General features: G+C 31.5%; 1 pseudogene; it reads right to left on the bottom strand.

Annotated features, from left to right (window-relative positions):
- LOC110427570 (putative receptor protein kinase ZmPK1) overlaps positions 1–8,235 on the bottom strand; it is a 10,946-nt pseudogene extending 2,711 nt beyond the window's left edge.
- Positions 8,236–20,560: the final 12,325 nt, after the last annotated feature.

Raw genomic sequence — 20,560 nt, 5'->3', positions numbered from 1 at the left:
AAGTCAGAAGCCAATTCTCTTAGTGTTCCGCTTGCAGCAGCCATTGTTAGAACGAGATTAAAACTTTAAGATTGTTAGAACACCAAACTGAAAAACTTAGAAATTGGCTTTAAGGCGTGTATCAATGCCACTGTCCTTAAGGTTTTATTCGCCCCCACTTGTAGTGTGCAAAAGAGTTACCGGCGTATAAACCTCGAAGATACAATGAAGCCCAGTGATTGATGGCGTTTTGCACTGACGAAATCAATCCACTGAGCACTCACCGGAGTATAACAAGATTATCAAACTTCTATAATATTTTTTCTGCAGGAAAATAGTATAGAAGAAAACTTGGAAGATGTTTGAGGAAGAAGAATGAGAGATATTACTGTTTTTCTTATCTTCATTGTCTAAGGAGGGGCATCTTTTATAGGCATAGATGCCTGTTCTCAACAGACACTATTTGTGTCTGTTTCAAAGAGTTGCTTCTGTTGGTCTTTTCCAACAGACGTGACTCTTTTCTTATCTTATAGTGTCTATTGATTTAATTTTCAATAGACACAACCTTTCTTTTAATTTCCAACAGTCACAACTTTCCTTCTATTTCGATATGAAATCATATTTTTATTTGAAAATGTCCAACATTATTTATTAGAAATCTTAATAAGTGGCTATGAACTTGTGGCATGAAAGGACCTTTTTTTATAGTTTAAAATTTAAAATAATCAAAATTGGGATTTGTAAAATCTCTTTTGATGATCCACGAAATAAATATGAGCCTTGATCCCAATTATTTAGTAGATTATTAACTTATATATATTAGTGGTGGAGTGCAAAATTAAACTTTACGAGCAGATATTTTTATGCTTTGTGCACATGTCCATTTAAGTGATGTTAAAGTATAATGTAATATTGACTTTTTCTTTTACAATTAAGTGGAAAAATTAATAATTATATGAATTCACTTGTGGGTTACAAGTATTTAACATAATTTTAATTTCTATCAATATAGTATGGAAATTCAAATGAGGATCAAATTGGCCTTAGATTTGAATCGGAATCTTAGATTTGAGACCTAGTGCTCCCCCTTGTACCAATAATAGAAAAGGCAAAAATAAAGAAATTAAGTTCAAGCACCATTTTGTCTTTGAGAAAATGTCAATAAATAAACCTAACATTCAAATGAAACTGATTTAATTTTTTCCAATTAAAGAAAATTTTAATTTTGAGATTTATACCCAAAAATTTTTAAATTCCTACAATGTTAATGTTCAATAGATATTAATGCCAACACACTCAAATTTATCTTTTCCACTACTCATAAGTCATTAAAACAATTTTTTCACAAAAATATCCTTTTTACCTTTTGAATTATTGACTATTCAATCATTATAATCTCATTAAAGCTGGCCATTTATGAATTAAAACGTACTAATTTAGAGCTAAATAGAACTTTTCATATACTAGTAATTAATGCTTTAGTTTTAACATGTACTACGTTCCTACAAAATATGAGGTTAGCAACTTCCAAGAGATATCTTCTCCAACACCAGTCATTTATCAACATATTAATACATGAAAGGAGGAGAAAAGATTTTGCACATTCGTGATTGAGGAAAAACTATATAGAAACCAAAACAAACAGAAAGAAAAGGGCAATGTTGAAAATTAAACCCATTGTTCTATTATTTATTTAGTTTAATTATTTCTAGACCATATAGAGTTTTATATATTGAGATCTTTTTATGGAGTACTTACTGATATGGATAAAGTTAGGTTTTGAAGTGGATAGACGTTAAGTTAACAAAATATAATATAATACTTCTTTCATCTCTTTTGTTTGTGTTTGTTCCCTTCTAGTTTTCACAACAATTAAGAAAAAATTCTAACTCTAGTGTATTTTACATTAATTTTTTCAAAATTTGAAGTTTCATGATCTTTAATGCTAAATACTAAACTAGAATATGAAAAATTGATTTAGAATATATTAAAGTAAAAGTATTAGGCATTGAAAAATAATGCCACATAATTTTGAGAAATTAATAGAAAAGATGAACAAAAGGGAATGGAGAGACAAGAGAGTATTATTTAATTACATTTTACTTTATTTTCACAAATTATTAATTAAACTTCATTAAATTGTATTCAATGTAAATGACAGTTCTTTTTTTTTTAAGTTCACAACTAATGGGAACTTTTGTATTAAAAAATGTAAAATGTAAAAAAGGCATCTTATGTGTGTGTAACAAAAAAAAAGTAAAAATTTCATGTGATGGAGTAAAATCTGTTTTAAACAATGTTAGAGAATATAAGGATTAAAGAACTGATCTAACAAATATAAAAGAGTCAATTAAGAGTTTATATATATATATATAATTGGGAGAGGGGGTATTTGAAACCAATAAGTCCAATGCTCGGATGCGAGTTAATTAAGAGGTTAAACGAATAAGTTTGAGCAAACCAAAGAACCAAATAGAAAAACTAAAAAAGAAAAAATACCCATTTTATACAATAAAATTGGAAAATGCTAGCAAGGAAGCCATGGTGGCGGTGTGGTCCTGCCTAGCCCCTCTCTTGGTGCATGCATTAAGCTGGTGGCATGGTGCGTGAGAGTCACGGTTGTCTTGTCCTCTTGTGGAAATACCATATTATCTATCAGTATCAGATGAATTACGACTTCTTTAGTGTCGACTTACATGGACGAATTTTCCAGGTCTTTTTGCAAGCATCATGGAGCATACAATCATCTCCATGAAGACATCTTCATCATTCAAAAATTGAAAAGCAAAACAATGAAAATTAAAGTCACTCTAATTATAAAGTGTTACACGTCAAGTTAGGATGTGCACTGCACCCGAACATTTAGTTCATTAGCTAATGAATTATCTCCTTATCTAAAAGAATAGGATTCGAATCCCTCTCCACCAAAGAAAGAAAAAGTTAGGATGTGCACTCAAGCAATATTTTATTTTTGGTGAACTGACAATGTATAAAAACTATGCACTATACACTGTTACTACATCAAATAAACTTTATTTTTTTAATATAACTTTTATCACCATTCTAAAATACAAATATAGAATCCAATTGTTAACATGCACAGCAAATCAAACAATTACTAACAAGATACATCGGCTCTATAAGATTGAAACTTTTTATATATTAAATTTTTTCAATTATAAACTTAAGAACATATTATAACACTTAAAACTTATTTGTAAAGTTTAAAAAATTTCATAATTGATGTAAAAGATAATTTTTTTTCCTTAAATGTCACTGCCCATACCTTTGGATTTCTGTTTACCTATAACCGGTTTACTTGTCAAACATAAAATTAATTGGCCTCCGTTATTGATAAAACATCATTGTTACGAAAATGAGCAAAAGCACATTAAAGAAAAATTAGGTTACACACAAAACAAAAATTTAACATGGTTGGAACTTTTTTCTATACCCATAGATGCGAGATAAAATTCATTATGATTATATAATTATAATCATAACAACCTCAAAATAAAACCCAAACCTATATACTCCTAAAATCCTTAAAGGTCAAATATATGTTATTATATAAACAATTTATGCTTTTGTACTTAGTTAAAATGTGTATTTCATCAAGATGGAACTAGAGAATCTGATAGAACAGTTCCGTAGTGGAACTAGCCATACAAACTCATATGGGGTACAATAAAATGTCATTCATGACTAACGGAACACAAAAACAGTTTGCAACGCCCTACATAATAGAAACAAGAAGGAGATTGAGCCAGTAACATAAACGCCTTATTCTAAAATATGGAAAAAATAGCTAGTAGTAGCAATGGGAATGTAACACCAATACATCTATCTTAGAATATTTGCATCGGCAACGTAGCTTCAAACAACCAACATTAGACCGCAAGTAATCAGAATCCAACATTATTCCACTATGCAGAGAATATAGAGTATTTTTTGACACCATATTTGGAAAAAACGAAATGCCTTCCCTTAAAGTGTGCCAGAAATGAGTCGATCTCGTTAAAAGTCACTCCTTTGTTCCAAGGCCCCTTGCTTGATTGGTGAATCAATCAATAGCTCAAAACAGCCTCAAAAGTGATAACCAAAAAAATAGCCAATCATGAAAAAGCATGTGATGATCAAGATTTTAGTGTAAGCCTTGCAAGCCAATCGATTTTGTGCTTGTAAAACACTATATTAATTAATCGTATTTCATATTAAATACATTATGGTTATTTTATATGATGTATGATTTCATATTAAATACATTATGGTTATTTTATATGATGCATGAGGTATTTCTTTATCCATGAGTTTATTTATAAAGTGTTATGAAAGACTTATGTAGATAAAGTCCTTGAAATATAATGGCTTTGAAAAGAAATTATAAAGGTTATAATTATGAGATTTTTATGCATCAAAGCCTTGTTTCTAAATATGTTCCTGATCATTGTATTGCCAAGAATAAGGACATTGACAATACTCAAAGGCTAGTATATGTTAAGCCTCCTTACTTTGGAAGTAAGCAATTAATCTCATAAATTGAAGTATGTGAGATACTTGGGGATAGTATATGGGTACTTGTCAAGTAACAAGTTCACTAAATATGACCCGCTATGAGATTTCCATTTGGTATTTCACTCAAGTGTCTATGAAAATACTCTCATGTGTTAGTAGTGTAAGTAATTCTTAAACTTGCTATACCAAGTCATCTTGTATGTGAATTGTCATGCCTTGATTTCACCTTTATGGGTCTAGAGGTGACCAGATGCCTCAATAGGATACTTTTGGATGCGGTATGAAGCATGTGAAGATGAATGAGTAGTTCAGAAAGGATTTATCACTTTAAGTGATTCGAAGGGGGCTTATCTTATTTGCTCTTAACATATATTGACTAAAAGTCCTTGGCCAAGGCAATTTTGATAGGTCAATATGGAAGTTGCAAGACTAATATGGATAAATTCAAAAGTAGACATCGAGCTAGGCTTTTTGTCTATCCGGGATATATGATGAAAAGACACTAAGATATTGTATACTAAAAGGTTAGCCAAATCATATTGACTCTCTTGACATTTGGGTGGTCATGATGTATTGCTAGATGTCATTCATGATCTATAAATATAAATAAAAATTCTTAATTTAATTAATTTATATTTATTGCCAATATGTTGGGAACCTAATGGGTCATACGCATAAGGCGAATTATCGAAATTAATTTAAGTTCAATTGGATATGATCTAATTGATTTTATAAAGGCTTATTCCAATTAAGTATTGGGTTAAATCAAATATGATTTGATGGAGTATTAATCAAGGCCCAATTAGTCCAAGACATTTTCTAATCCTTGATGGATATGAAGTAGGTTAATTCACTTTATAAAAGAATCCTTTAGCCACTTTTTGAACGTACAATAGAGTTCTGCTTTATATTTTCTCATGTGTTGAGATAGGATCATAACCAAAAAGAGAGAAACACAAGGAAGCTCAAAGTTGAGAGTTTGCTAACACAAACTTTGGCTTAGCTTTCACACACTCTTAGTGAAGAAATTTCAGCAAATCACTCTGTGGATCACCATTAGACGTAGGACAATTGTGTTGCTATGATTTACTAAGTCTTAGTTGGTGTACAAAACTTAAAAGAGAAAAATCCAAGGACGACTCCACCAAAGACAGCAAACATCAAACTTTTAGGTATGCCAAAATCTTTCTTTTGTAGATTTTATAGATTAGCTTCAATTAAAGTTATCTATGGCTTAGGGGATTAAAATTTTAATAATATTCCACTGTGTATGATCCACCTTAGCATGGTTCGAATCCTTTACACAAGAACATAGAAAGCCACAATGGGTCAAAGAAACCATAAGTCAATATTCGTAAATAACGATGGCACAATAGGGATCAAAAAGCGAAGTTTATGATCAAGATATGAGACAAAGTTCATGATCAAGATATCAAGCGACGAAGTTTGTGATCAAGGTTAAGTGAAATTCGTGATCAAGATTAGGCAAAGTTTGTGATCAAACCAATTTGGAGTCCATGATTCTTGAAGGCAATATGAAGAAATTAATCAGGGGAATTTCAGAGATTATAGCTCGCATAAAAAAATTTTTATATTTATCTCAGAACTTTTAAGTCAAGAAATTCTGATAAAAAATTTGTGTGCATAAATTTTTGGCACACCTAGTGGGACTAAGCATGGCATCTTAAAAAGCTTGACAATATGCATGATTTCTTGGTTTAAGCATAGGGTTGTAAGGTGGCAGAATAATATGAGAACGTTACATCTTAAAGCTTGGCAATATGCATGGCTTTCTTGACTCAATTATAAGCTTCCAAGGTGGCTTGATAAATGGTGGCTTGCATGAGTTTTAGCATGGCAATTGAAACAAAAGATAGCTAGCACAATTTCCTTGCCTAGATGTGTAATATGGTAAGAATACAAAGTGAGTGGGCCTTTTAAAGTGGCAAAAAGTTGATTTAATGTGGACATTAGCCAATTCTTCAAATTTTTACTTAGTTTTGTATTGAGGAATTTGTGTGTACTAATATTTGGTAGCCTAGTAGGATTGTTTTTGCCTCTCATCTTTTTTCTACTAACAAATCTTCAAATTTCAAAGGGCTCTTAAGAAGAACCTCACCAGCAAACTTGCTGTCAAGCCTATTCGAGCAAATCCTATAATATTTCCAACCTCATAATCAATCCCAAATGTTCTAACACATCTATATGGAACTCGAGGAAAAACAAAAGCTACTACTAAGTTGTACGAGCAGACTTTCCCAGTATTTAACCAAATCCTCTATATGATGCTTATTCTTCAAGTTTTGAAGGAGTCTCTACTATGTAACTTGTTTCCTCAAAAGGATCATGTACAAATGAACTCAAGAACATGATGGTTATTCATGTAGTAGCTCTATTCCATCATCCCTTCACCAAAATTCTTCATTAAAAGCAAATTCTAGAGTGATGGTTGTCATAACATTTGGAACAACATCTGTAAAAGAACAAGTTGTACTTTTTGTGAAGATCGTGGAATCTTTAACGACAAGCATTGAAGAAAAAATGAGCAAATTGCCTCGATGATGACAAAAATTAACGGCCTTACTAGAATGGCACCAGTTGATTTTGGTCAAAATTAATGTCAAGATAATGAGGAAAATTTCACTATGGAAGTGGAAAATAATCTCCAACAAAAATCCAATGAAGTGGTCACTACAAACCAATTTGTCACAACCCAAGTCCCAAGTCATCATTGAGCCATGGGCTTAATAGGCATAGCCCACTAAGCCCAAGCAAGCCTCTTTGTATAAGCCTATTCATCAATCCATCTATCATACATCATTGTTTAAGAGCCATAATTCATAATTCCCAGTTATAGTTTCCTCAATAATATACCTTGTCAACCAAATATATATATATATATATATCATCCCAAAATAATGTTATCCATTGCCAACTTGTGGCAGCATCATCAATCAACTAGACATATAGTGTTTACAAAATAAATCTCACAATTTACATCAAAGCATCCATTTACACATGCAAAAGACCCTTGACTACTAGCTGAGTGACTCTCGATGTGGGTACTGGTACTGAATGCTATGGTAAACCTACCGAAAGATGAATGTAAGTAAATATCTCAATCTAAGATCTAGCTACCTTCAAATCTAAAAACCAAAACATGAAGTTGAAAGAATAAGTGTAAACCTAGTGAGTGTACAAGGAAGGGAACAAGCAATGAATATGGAAGGTTTTATTTAACATGACAAATTTTGTTAGAAACAATGCAATTTGTATATTAAAAACCAAATCCAATGCTATGTTGTCATTCAAACAATTTTGAAAACATTTGGGAGTTTCCAACCTTCAACATTGAATGCAATCACATTACATTTCTAAAACATTTCCACACTATGGTATATGTACACATGTATGTAAGTATTTATATATATATTTTTCAAACATTTGTGAAGGATATCTAACTCACTCCTAAGAAATGGTCAACATGGTTCGAGGCATATAGCCACCGACCTTAACACCAGTAATGTGCATTCCCACACCACACATAGCTATTATCATCATGTGCACTCCCACATCGCACCCAGTTATCGTGTCATGAGCTTTCCGACATCGTGCACCACCAGTAGCATCATGTGCACTCCTGCACTGCACGATTATTGTGTCATGAGCTTTCCTACACTGTACACCACCATTACCGTCATGTGCATTCCCACACCGCACATCCACGGTTATAGCTGCCATTGGACCACATCTCCTAAGCCATAGCTATTGGTATATTCCCTTGAGCCAATTAGTTGCTCAAGAAATAAATATTGTCATTTAATGCATACTTAATCACAAAACTATATGTGATAGAGGTTTTCTTTCATGTTAATACAATAATAAGGAGTTAGTAAGTACTAATGGAATAAAGCCCTTATGAGATCACTATGCATCGACGTCATATTCTTAAAACTGTTCTTGGTTATTGTGTTGCCAAGACATGGCATTGACAATGCTCAAAGACTGATACATGTTAAGCTTCTTTACTTGGGAAGTAAGCAATTGATCTTATGGATTGAAGAATATGGAATACTTAAGGATAATATGTGGATGTTTGTTAAAAACCAAGTTCACAGATCATGACCTGCTATGAGAACTCTATTTGGTATTTCAATCAAGTGTCTATGGAACATGTTCTCATGTGATGGTCTGCACTAGTCCTTGGACTTAAGATACCAAGTCATCTTGTATAGGGAATGACACGTTTTGATTTCACGTCTATGGGTCTAAAGGTGACTAGATGCCAAAACAGGGTATTTTTAGGTATGCCATAAAGTATGCAAAGGTGAATGAGTGGTCCAGAGAGAATTCATCACCTCAAGTGATATGAGGGGATGTATCTCAGTTGTTTCTAATTCTTGATTAACTTGTATAAATTCTTTGGCCAAAGCATGATGAATTCGAGGAAAGTTACTTTTCTAAATTCATAAGGTTAGTGATGAATTATGAGAATTAATATTGAGTGTCATAAGTAGACGCCTGAGCGATGCTTTATGACATATTTGAGATATTTGATGAAAATACTGTATTGCACTGAAAGGTTTATCATTGAGGGGCTTTATCAAATTCTTTAATTGACTCTTTAACATTTATGTGGTCATGATATATTGCTAGATGTCACTCATTATCTATAAATATAAATCAATTATCAAATTGATATTTGATTAGGATTTTTATTTATTGCTAACATGCTAGAAGCCTAATAGGTCACACACATTAAGTGACATGATTGAGATTAAATAAGGATAATCAATTAAGTTGGACTTAATTGGAATAGACCAAAATTAAATGAGAAATTAATTAAGTTCATAAAGACTTAATTGAATAAAAATATAACTGTTGTAGCTAGGGTTACTACTTAGTTTAGTTATATAAATATGTTATGTTAGCCAACTAAAACTTTAAGCCTCTAGTTACTTCATAGTAGTTTCATAAAAATAAGAAAAGAAAAATAATTTTCTTTGTCTTACAGAAATAAGATTTGGTAAAAACTTTTGAACTTTTTGTTTTAGAAACAAAACTTGCTAGCACAAGTAAAATCCACCTTTGAGAAAGTCTTATTTGGTCATTGTGTTGATTATTTTCGGAGGCCAAACACTTGGGCAGTTAAACATTTGGCAGATCCTAAATGTGAAGAAGCAAAAATTTCGTCTGTAGGATTTTAGATTGATTTGTTATTTTTTCGGCTTACTTGCTTAATCACAAGTTGTTTTGGTTTTAATTGGCTCTTGATTACAATATGTAGAGCAAGGTATGTAATACTTAAAGTCATGAATGTTTATAATTAATTTAAAAATTACATGAAAAATACAAAACATTGATCTTGTGGGATTTGGTTGTTTCTTTGATTAAATGCATATTTTATTTTATTTTACTGTGTTATTTTTTTAATTTCATGATTAATTTCATATTTGAGTTTGAGGTCAAATCCCAATAGTGGTATCAGAGCTTTTGTTTGATGTTTTTCATGTAATTTGCATGCTTGATTCTTGGTGATGATCAATAGGATTGATTTGTGTGTTGATTTGGTATATATCAGTTTTAAAGACTTTTTTTAAAATCTATTTTTCTATTTCAATTCAAATCTGGACGATATGTAATTAATTTATTAAAACATAGTTTAACAGGTTTAAAATCATGTTTAGTTGAAGCATTAATGAATGGATTAAAAGGCTTGCAAAGTCAAGTTAAAATCAAATGGTTTTGAGGTGTTTTGTAGACTAATGTGCAGATTATTATTGCTAACATTGGGCAAATGTTATAAGCAGTTTTAAATTGTTAAAAATTAGTTTTATCGAATTAAATTGCTACATGTTTTGGCCAAATTTGATTTAGGATGAAAAGGAATCATAAAATCATATTTTCAAGTTCCAAAACAAAAAAAGATTCAATACAAAAAATTTTGGGCAACTATGATCAGTTTTAGTTGGTTAATGCTCCATGAATTTAACATGAATGAAGCCTCCCAAGGTTGCCTAGGTGACCTAGGAATTGGAGGCATCTTGCACAATGAGCATGGTGATGTCCTTATCCCCTTCTCAAAATCTATTAGGGTGTGTGATTCAAACAAGACTGAGTTACTGGCTATTAGGGAGGCTGCTTTCATTTGTGCTGTGTCTAGATGGTGTACCTCTCATCCCCTTCTTATTGAATTTAATAACCAAAGTGTTGTTAATTGGATCACTTCCCCTAACAAGGTGCCATGAGACTAAGACAGCTGATTGTTCAAACTCTCAATAATATTCTGAACAAAATTAAGAAGTGGGACATTAAGCACACTCTATGCTCAGCAAACAAAGAAGCAGACATGTTGGCTAAAAAGGGTGTTCTCAAGATAGTAGATTTTCTGTGTAGCCTTGATGTTGGATCCGCACAAGAGATGGAGGTAATTAACCCAGCTTGATCTGTTTCCTCAGATATTTCTGCTTCTATTTGTAGGGCACCTCAGTTTGTTTGGATGGTTGAATATCTACTGTTCTTATGAGATTGCTGCTCCTCTGGATGGCCATTAGTTAATAGCATTATCTATTGTCGTAAATTTCTTGAAGTCCTCTAGACTTGAATCCATACTTGAGGTCCTCGAATATATCATACCAGCATTCAATCATTAGGTTTCACCACTATGAAATTTGTTCTTGTACTTTAACATAGCAAAGTCATTCCTAACAAGAACACAATTATGTACTTTATATTGCTTGTTCCAAATCAACCTTCTCAATGAAAATCCTTGGTCAACTATATCATTCACTTTCCTTTACACATTCATGATTTAAGTCTCTTACATGAAAAGTAATACTTTTCAATCATACTTCAACTAAAAATTGTCATCTTAAGTTATCACTTATCATATATAATTTCTTAACTGTCTAAGGTATAAGTCAATATTTAAACCCCAAAGATGGCTTAGCCATCCGTTCACACTAGTTTGAGCAAGCGTTCTTCTTGCATTAAGTGTCAAGCTATCTCAAGTGCAACAATAAATCAAAATTCACCCAGATACTTAAAGGTCATTAATACCAACAACTAAATCAAGTTTCAAAATTATTATCTATTGTTAACTCCAAATATTGGACCTCATGTCACGAGTAAAGTTACAAATGGTTTCCATTAATCTCATGGATCTTTCTCGAATCCTTGAAAGGATAGAATATATATCTAAAGCTCTTGACTATATAAGGCTATTATTTAATCATCAAGTCATACCATAACAAGGATCACTCTTTATATTTTTTACTTTGTAAAGCCATTTTTAGCACAAATGCACTTATGTCTCTCAAATTACTCTATGAAAATCTACTTTTCAATAGAATCCTTTAATACCACAACTTGGGATTTTATACTTAATTTTTAATTTTTTCTTTTAATGCATGCCTTACCTTATAAGAGGCAATGTTCTCTGATAGCGTATGATCTAATGAATCTTAAATTGTATGTTAACTAAGAGCTAACTACTCCTGACACTACAACTATAATTTTAATATTCAGGCTTCAAAAGGTTGCTACAAATCGTAATCCTTATTACTTATACCAAGGCTTGATTATAACCACTACTCAAAGTGTCACCTATAGTCTCATTGATTTCTTTCTTATATTTTCAGATTTGTAACTGTAGTTAAGTTTTCAAATTACACAATTCTATGATTAGTTGTTTGCCTTACCATGCTATCTAATGATATCTTAAGCAATTACGACACAATGGATTCTCTTATTATGGCATGGTCCACTAGTTCAAGGTACTTATTCAAAAACCAATTTCTTTGATACAACTTGCCTTACAAACTGTGACTTTAGTTTTTGCATTCAAGATCATGACAAAGCCGCATGCCATGATAAATAACAATTCCTAATAAATAGTAACCAACCAAATGTCATATTAAACCTTCCCTAAAACTAACCAATAAAATGTCATATTGAACTTTGCCTAAAACTAAGGTTACCATTCAAAAGTCAAGCATTCACCAACAACCATTTATAGCACTTCAAAAAATGTTTATTGTTAGGTCTTCTAATTGCTTGTATCATTAATGACTCTTTGGTTGACATTAGCTTAATCAAATACTTAGCCAAGTTGATTAGGAAATTATGAAATGAGTTTCATAGGTCTCCATAAAGCTAATGATTTAACTACAGAAACAAATATGGAGGTAAATAAGAGTAGGCACCATATCTAGCTTTTATCATCTCTGGGATATATGATGAGGGAATGAATTACACTATTAAACTATACATTGAAAGGTTGTCAAAAAATCCTTTGACTCTCCTAACAATTGAGTGGCCATGATGCATTGCTACATGCCAATATTGGTCTATGGAATTGAATTAGTTAATTTCAAATTGAATATAATTCATTTAAATTCATTAATTAATAAAATTATAATTCAATTCCATTGCTAACATGTTAAGAACCTAATGGGTCACACACAAAGGTTGCGATTCGAATTAACTTAAATCAAATTCTAGGTTTTAACTATTAAGGACCTAATTAAAAAAGTTTAATTAGACATTAGTCAAATATTATAATTGTTATAGTATTAAGGACTTATTTTATAAATTTTAATAAGTATAATAATAAAATTAAATCTAGGTATAAATAGCACATTATAGCTACTCTTTTCTAAGGCAACAAAAGAAAAAAAAAACTAATTGTTTTTCTCTTGAGTGCTGCCACTCTTGAGAGAGCTTTTTAGAAAACTTCTCTTTTCCTTCTTTGTTGGAAATCAAAGAAGAAAAGAGGACAAATAATTGTCCACTTGCTAGCACAAGCTAGTGGCATAAAGTTCTCTCCTTGAGAAGGATTCGTTGTAATCATGTGTGCAACATTAAAGGCCAAGCGTTTGAATTGTTGGGATTTTTTCACACAAGAAGGTGTTCACGTTTTTTAATACCAAAAGGAATCCATTTGATTACGATATCATTTGGGAAGGTAATAAGCCTTTTCTAATTTCCATGGTATTTAACTTCGTATTAAACAACTAAGGTGATCCAAAGCTAGGAGGCATGATTTTTATTTTGTTTCAATGTTTGTTATTTCGCTACGTTGATGCTCTAATCATGTCATTCCTAGCAAAATAAGGCTCAAGATACAAAAAATAAAGACCAATCTATCGATTGATACATCCATTTATTGATAGATGCAAGTAATAGAGCAAAAAAATATATTTATTCTTGAGCACTCCGCCCATTTGAAAGAAAAAAGAGAAAGAACTCTCCCTTATTGGAAAACAAAACCTCAAGTTCTCCAAGGAAGATTGAAGCTCATTTTAGGCGTATGGGAGCTTAGAAAATGATCAAGAGGTAAGTTTAACATTTTAACCATTTAGTTTATGAATTAATCAATTTATAAGTGAGAATTGTTTGTGATTTCAGCTCAATTGGTTTTCCCCTTGAGTTGTTGGATTTTTGGAGTTTTTAAGAGTTTAAATCAGCTATAAAGTAAGGTTCTAACTACCTAAAGTCTTTGAACTTAGAGAATGGTATGAATTATGAGTTAGTAGTTAGACTTTGGGTTTAGCTGAATTATTAAATGTTGGAAATGCTTTAAAACTAAGAGCTTAGCTCTTATATTCTTGATGGGGGAAAACTAAGCTTCAAGAATTGGCAACTTTAAGCTAGAATCTAACTAGCTTTGGAAGCCCTGACTGACTGGTGAGTAATATTGGCAACTCTAAGTGAATGGGGCTTATTATTGAACATTGGGTAAGGTAAGTAATGCATAACACATTTAAATGTGTAGCCATGGGACGCAATTGAGTCATAGTTGATACCTAAATTTATGTATATTGAATGAGCCACTTAGGGTGATTGAGCTTGACCATGATTATGTTTGATGAATTGTCTATATGTTGCACAAGCTTATTGCTTAGTACCTTGGTTTGGTAATGTCAATCTTATTATACATGTATGCTTACCACTAATTATGATAACGTTGGCTTATTGCTTTCATCTACGTATGTATGATACTATTGGCCATGAAATGAGTTACTGTATATGCTGAGGTGTGTATGATTTCCATTCGATGAGCATGTTCAAATGATGATATGGTCTTGTTAGAAGGAGTGCAATCCCCGTGGTCTTGTTTACCATCAGTGGCTTCGACAATGGACATGTCTTGTTACTCGGGAGAACCCTTCCCTTGTTACCACTTTGCCGATGATTCTTGGATGCTTGGAAGCTAATGGTAAACTGATTAATGAGCAAATGTGTGTTCTGATGGGTTTGATGAATTATTTCGTATATGCTTTTGTAATCACATATCTTAAGTTGATTGTTTATGCATATTGATTATTTGCTCACTTAATGAGGTAATAAGAACCCACCCCAATGTCTTGTTCCATGTGCAAATAAATAAATTTGGAGATTCTCATGTGAGAAGTGAGTGGTTAGCGTTAGTCGGGTTATTGACACTTTTGGCATTTAGTGCAGATTTAGATCCACGAGTATACTATGCTGGTTTTAACACAAATATGGGCTGTTTTATGTTGATGGCTTTATGTTAACACTATAATGTATTAACTATGAATTGCTAGGAATGGGCTTAGACATGGCATGATGGGCAAATGTATGGTTTCAACATATTTGAACTTATGTTATGGCATGCATTACTTGGTTTATGTGAATCTTTAGATATGCATAATTATATGCTAGTTATATGTATGAGGCTTGCTTGGTCTTGCAAGTTTCGCTTATTGAGCTATTGTGCCGATCATGTGCCCCAAGTTTAGGTCGTGACAATAATTGGTGTAAGGACTTAGTAGGCAAGCTCACCAAATTTATGAAAGCCTCAAAATCTGATAAACAGAAAACAAAGTCTTTGATAGACATCAATGATGAGATGACTCATTTCAACTGATGTTCATAATATATATATATATATATGTATAAACAATAACGTTCCATATACTCTATGCCTCAACATGAAGATCAGATGCATAACACATGCTCAACTCGTGTACCCTATATACCAACATAAGCAATCTCATGGCTAACACTTTAATGTTTAACTATATCATAATAAATATACAAAAGGAATGTACAAATACCCAATAGACAAACAACGAGATGGACCATTAAAAAGGAAACACCTATCAGATGCCATCAGGTGACCCACTAGAATAAAGGTTGGAGACTTTCTCCAAATGTAGAGGATCCAACGTGCTATGTATATGAAATATCACCAAAAATTAAAAGAGTGAGTTTGACAAACTCAGTGAGCGAGGAAGGGAAATAAACTATGCAAGCGAATATTTCATAATACAATGCGTTTCAAAGTATGCATTTTCTTTCGTGTAAAAAAAATGCTCATAACCAAAATCAGACTTTTTTTAACTCAAGGATGCATAATGTTTAATACATCAAATCATTTGATCGAATTATAAATAGGTTCCCTAATTTATAGGGGTTGAAGCATCCAATTTAAAGTCTCCAAAAATCCTTTCAAAATATCTTCCTTTTCATAAATAAAGCATAAGGACCTTTATGGGTTAGGGGTCAATCTCAAGCACACAAAATCCATTCCTAGGTGTTTTGTCTTTTAGGGATCGACCTTTGCTCTCTCAGGGGTTGATCCACTCAATGCATAAGCATTTCACAAAGTGTTATGTTTTCTAGGAATTGACCCTTGCTCTATAAGGGGTCAAATACATAACACAATTTTTAGCTCCCTATAGCCTATGTTTTGATATCAAAAAAGGAAATCATTCATCCTTAAACATAGTCACTAAAAAACGCAAAAATAAAACATATTAGAAACATGTTTAAATTTAGAATTGTAAACCATTTCTTGACTTCAAAATCAGATATCAAAATCATATAAACCTCGTAAGGTTTCAAAATCGAATATGTCAAACCAGAATCATTCCAGAAATGTGAAGCCCATCTCAAAAGTTTCAAACAAAATGGACCAAGGGTTTGCAACCTAAGGGATAGTCGATCCCTTATTATCTAAGGCCATACATGCTTACTACCGTAGCCACTGACAGCATGATGTTAGTCAAAGCACGTACCTTGTCATAAACCAGATCAAGCGCTATCCTCCAACACATATGGCTAGCATCATTACTCTTACTAGCTAGAGCTTAGATGAATGTGTACACACTAGCTAATGCCCTTTGTACAACCAAATTCGATTGCTGGAGCACTGACTTGGTGATCATCGTTGTCATAGCTACCAACCTCTTGCAGTTATGGAAGGCAGATGAAAAAGAGAGAAACAAAAATAAGAAAATAAAAAGTTTTCATATGTTACGAAAATAAAATACACTAATAAAAAATTACGTTTTATCGACGGAAAAAATCTGTCAGTAATCAGTAAACAATTCTCTCATTGGTAATAAGTTTTTGTCAATATTTAAAAATTTAGTTAAAATTTAGTTCATAACTTCACCAACTAAATTTTTTGTCAATATTTCTGCTAGTAAAGACCCAGATCCATCAATTGAAAAATTTCGTCAATGATATAAGAAATCTGTCGATAAAGTTACCAACCAAAACTTAATTCTAAATAAAATGTTTGGGGTTTTCCTTTCGGGTATTTCTCCTTCTCTCTTTCTTTTCCCCCAAATCTGTCTCTCCTCCATCGAACACCCCTAGCGCTCCCTCTCCAGCGTTGCCGAACAGCTCCTATCGGTCCTTCATGAGCTGAAAAGCCACACCCTTTCCTCTCCCATTGTAACCGAGAGCCCTCTCCCCTTTTTGTTATTCTCTAGTGTCGATCCATATGTAGAGGTAGCCAACCACCCCCACCCTTCTCTAGGCATGAATTTTATGCCAACCAACTACTCCCTCCCTTCATCTGGAGTTGAATCCGATGCAGACCACCCCACACCTCTCATCGATTGGCCCGTCCCGCATCCAGACAAGTAAGGTAATTTTTTTTATTACTTCGAGGTTTTGTTTTTTATTAATCTTGTTACTTTTGCCTTTTATTTTTTGGATTGTGTATGATGTTATTTTTATTGTCTTTGTGAAACTAGTTGAGCACATAAGTTGGGTGGATTGGAGTTTGCTTGTTAATTGATTGTGCAGTGTGGGGGATTGCGCTATTGAATTAAGTTGAAGATTTTTTATTTGTGCTTGTTTATTGATTAGAAGTTGTTGCTTGATTATAGAGTTTGGTTACTATATGTCAGTTGGAAGCTATTAATCTGTTTTTTGAATTGTGGTTGCTAGCTTTTTGTTGTTTTGTGAAACCATTGGTTTTTCGGATAGAATTGCCTATTAATTGACTGTGAAGTGTGGGGGATCCCAATTGCTATTGCCATTAAATTTAATTCAAAGTTAATATTGGAATTTTAGCTCATAAAAATAGTTTACATACATAATAATGATAAATTATATGTATAGATTTGATCGATATTAAACCCCAACTCATGTATGCTGCCAATGTTTGAAATTTTTTGTAACAACTATTGATTAGATGTACATAGTTCCAACTAAAAGAATTTAGTCACATTTATTTGGCAAGAACCATTATAATATAATAATTTCAATTAAAATTAATCAGTAAAAAATTTTTAATTTCATTATAAATTTCATGTACTATGTAGACATAATTTTTACTGATTTATGATAATAAAACTATAGGTATATACATTATATATAATGAAAATTTGAAAATTTTCAAAATAAAATAATAATGATAAATTTGATGTACTATATATACAAAATTTTTTATTGCTGTGCAATAACAACAATTATGAATGGAAAAAAATATTAATAAAAAATTTGATGTACTATATATGTGTAATTTTTAAAGATTTAGAAAAACATGGATTATATATATAGGGTTATAAATTATATATAACAATAAATTTGAAACTTTTCACTTCAAAATATTAATGATAAATTTGATGTACTATATATGCATAATTTTTAATGATTTTGAAGGGCATGGGTTATATATAAAGGTTATAAATTATATATAATGATAAATAGTAAACTCTTCAAAAAATAATATTGACAAATTTGATGCACTATATATACATAATTTTATTGATGTACAATAATAAAAATTATAAATAAAATATATATGTAATATTGTATGTATAATGATAATCAAGCATTTGTGGAAGGATTCATTTGTGACTAAATTATAAATAAAATATATATCCATAATTTTATTGATTTGCAATAATAAAAATTATAAGATTTATATTTGATGCACTGATAGTGTGTAACTTTTATATACTGTCATTTTACTAAAATCTGCCACCTTATTAGTGAGGTAAAATAAAAAACTTTTATGGACTTAAAATTAAATATTAAAAATTTATAATTAGTAATTAAATAAAAAGTAAAATATTTGCACTTTTCGATCTCTTTCAATCGTTATTTTTCTTGTTCTCGTCTTTTACGTTTCTCTCTAACTCCGTCATCTTCTTTTTCTCTTCTTCTTCCATTAAAATTAGGTTTTGCAAAATTCTATAACTTTGAGAGCAATTTTTAGATTCTTTTCTTATTCTTCAAAGATTGAGAAAACAAGATTCAAATAAATAAATCTTATTAGTGTAATTTTATTTTGTCAACAATTTTGCTTCTAAATAACAAATTAAGCCCAAAATTGTTCTTTTTCCACATTGCATTAGGTTTTTTTTTTTTAAGAATGCACTTATAAGATTTATATATTTAAATCTTATTTTTTCAATTTTTTTATGATATGTTTTCTCAATCACTCTCATAGGGTTTAAAAAAATAAGAAAAGAATTTAAAACTTGCTTTTGAAGCTGTAGAATTTTGCAAAACTTAATTTTAACGGAAGAAGGGAGAAGAAAATGACGGAGTTGGAGAGAGATACTGGAAGAATAGGACAAGAAGATGATGGAGTTGGAGAGAGATAAAACATGAGAACAAGAAAAAGAAGAGACAGATAGAAAAGTGAACATATTTTCTTTATTTGATTAATCATTATAAACTTTTTAATATTTAAATTTTAATCCCAAAAGATTTTCTATTTTACCTCATTAATGAAATGTCACATTTTGATGAGTTGACAGTGTATAGAAGCTATACACTGTCAAGGCATCAAATATTAACCCAAAATTATATGTGTGTGTGTGTGTGATGAATGTAACTAAATTCTTTTGATTAAATTCATAATTCTAATAATTAATTAATAATTAACTTTTTATTATCTCATAATGGATGATATCATATGTTCATTATATTTTTCAAAATGGAACGAGATCGGAATTGGATGTATTTTCGAGTAGATTCAAGTGGATTTTGTAGAATAGAATTTGTGAATGACTTTGAAGAATTTATTTCATCTGCCTTTGATCAATGTAGATATGTAAGTGAGATGAGATTAGATGCCTTTACTCTCGATACATGAATACCAAGTTCTTAACTATTGGTATATGCCCTTGAGCCAATTAGATTGGTCAAGGAATATATATTGTCATTTAATGCATATTTAATCACATAATTATGTGATAGAGATTTTCCTTCATGTTAGTGCAATAATAAAAAGTTATTAAGTACTAATTAGCTAAAGCCCATTGTACATAAAGCCCTTTAAAGAGAATTGTAAAATTGTTACAATTATGAGATCACTATGCATCAAAGCCATGCTCCTAAAATTATTCCTGGTCATTGTATTGTCAAGATAGGGCATTGACAATGCTCAAAGACTGGTACATGTTAAGCCTCCTTATTTGGGAAGTAAGCAATCTATCTTATAAATTGAAGTATATGAGATATTTAAGGATAACATGTACGTGCTTGTTAAAGAACAAGTTCACTGAAAATGACTCTATGAGAACTCCATTTGGTATTTCATTCAAATGTCTATGGAAAATGTTCTCATGTGATAGTTGTGCAACTAGTCCTTAGACTTAAGACACCAAGTCATCTTGTATGGAGAATGACATACTTTGAGTTCACGCCTACGGGTTTGGAAGCAACCAAATGCCTAAACAAGGTGTTTTTGGGTATGCCATGAAGCATGTGAAGGTGAATGAGTAGTCAAGAGAGAATTCATCACCCCAAGTGATATGAGGGGATGTATCTCACTTGTTCTCAATTCTTG

This window comes from Theobroma umbraticum, unplaced genomic scaffold, assembly GCF_002168275.2.
Source record: "Theobroma umbraticum cultivar Fairchild unplaced genomic scaffold, ASM216827v3 scaffold_106.0, whole genome shotgun sequence".
NCBI classification, from domain to species: domain Eukaryota; kingdom Viridiplantae; phylum Streptophyta; class Magnoliopsida; order Malvales; family Malvaceae; genus Theobroma; species Theobroma umbraticum.
Note: the sequence above shows the minus strand (reverse complement) of the source record. Positions and strands in the feature narration are given on the sequence as shown.